Raw genomic sequence first — 2,078 nt, forward strand, 5'->3', positions numbered from 1 at the left:
CCTGGAAGTGTTGCTGCTTACTGGAGTGGTGTGGGAGTGATGTGGCAGCAAGGTTGTGGTGAGTGCATATGTAGGATGAACTCCGCCAGGGCGTCCCTACCGCCTTGGCCTCGCCACACTACCCCAGAACTACTATTGTTGGAGGCAAGGCCTGCAGCGCTGCTCCTCCCCCCTGGCCTCTTCTGCTTGCTGCCAGTTAACTATCAAGTCAGGTACTTGTGTTGATCCGTAAATGGCTTAGGGCCCAGGAAGGCAGTTTCTGCATCACCTCCTCCTCCCCTATATATGCCAGCCTACTCCTTGAGATCAAGTGGACTGGAGACACCTAACAATGCCATGCTTGCCATTGGGGTGTCATGGGAGAAGACATTCTTAATAGTGGCACCCCAACAGTGGAATGCCCTCCCCTCGCAGTTTGGTTGGTTCCAACAGTGATGAGCTTTAAGCAACTTGTAGAGACATAACAGGGCTTTTTTCCAGGGGGAAATCACAATAACTCAGTTCCGGCACCTCTCAGGTGGGCACAATTGCCATTCTTAGAGAACAAGGGAGGCATTCATGGTGAGTTCCAGCACCTCTATTTCTAGAAAAATAGCACTGGACATACTGAGGCATTTCCTTAAGTTGACTGGAGAAGTTTTGTTGCTCTCCTGGTGCTGCAATGCAAGCTGACACATTGTTGCCATTGTTGATTCTTCAGATTTTATTATGTCTTATATATTTATGTTGCATCCCAATCTGTGAGGGGGTTATAAAACCTTCAAGACTGCTGCTTTTCCACTACCATTTCCCTCTGTCATAAAACAGAGGCTGCTGCTTCTATGGGTGGCAATGCAGCTACAGAAGGAAAGTAGTCATGGTGAAACCACCCTCACTTCTCTGCAGACAACCATTCCTATTGAAGCCACTGGCATTTTGTTGAACACAGGTCTGAACTTCAGTGTATCCAGGCAGAAGCCCAACACACACACCCCTTATTCTACAATATCTTCTCTTTACAATGCCTCCAGGCCCAAACAAACAAACCCAAAGGAATACATACATAATTTGTGCATGTCTGATAAGAAGAATCTGGGGGCATATGCAAAGAAATCTCAGATTTAGAACACAAAAGATCACTTTTCTAGCCCGTAAGGTTTCAAATAATTAAGAAGTTGATACAGATTTCAGTTTCCTGTAGTCAGTGAGCATGATTTCCATGCAACTTGTACAGGCTTTCCAGGCAAGCTCCTTTTAGTCTGGTGACGCCCAGCCCAAGCACTTTTCTGTTGACCCTATGTGCAATAATTATCCTTGAATTAAAGACCATTTATCCAGTTCCTCTTGAATACTTTAGTCATTAGGGGAATGAAAGAAATTTGGGGAAGCAAGAATTATGGCCAATGTTCCAGCTAACAACCTGGTATGAAGTCTTGTCTTATTTTGCTCCTCTTTAAGGCAGACAAGGGGAAAGAGAAAACACTCTATTTGGTGCAGAAATGATGTCACTGCAGCATTCTTGCATGCCACATTGTTCCTGCTCTTATACCATAGCTAGGCAAACTGAGGCCCAGGGGCCGGATCCGGCCCAATCACAGTCTAAATCCAGCCCGCAGACAGTCCAGGAATCGGTGTGTTTTTACATGAGTAGAATGTGTCCTTTTAATTAAAATGCATCTCTGGGTTATTTGTGGGGCATTCATTCATTTCCCCCCCTCCAAAATATACTCCGGCCCTCCACAAGATGGACAGTGGGCCGGCCCCCTGCTGAAAAAGTTTGCTGACCCCTGTCTTATACTAACTCAGATCTGCTCGTGCATCTAGCTCAGTATTGACTAGTAATGGCTTCCCAGTGTTTCCTACCTGACAATGCGGGGTATAGAATATGGCACCTTTTGCTGCAAGATGCAACCTCTTTTTTCCTGTGAGTTAAGGAATGCCCTACATACATCAACAAGATGTTGCACCATGATGCATGGGAAACGAATGGGGCAGAGACTGTGCCGGCACCTGGAGAACATGCACACTGGAGATCAGCAGAGTTTTGAACTGTGCTCAGCATGTAAAGGATGGGCAAATATCAGAAAACAGATTGGATA

The sequence above is a fragment of the Podarcis muralis genome, chromosome 10 (genome assembly GCF_964188315.1).
Source record: "Podarcis muralis chromosome 10, rPodMur119.hap1.1, whole genome shotgun sequence".
NCBI classification, from domain to species: Eukaryota; Metazoa; Chordata; class Lepidosauria; order Squamata; family Lacertidae; genus Podarcis; species Podarcis muralis.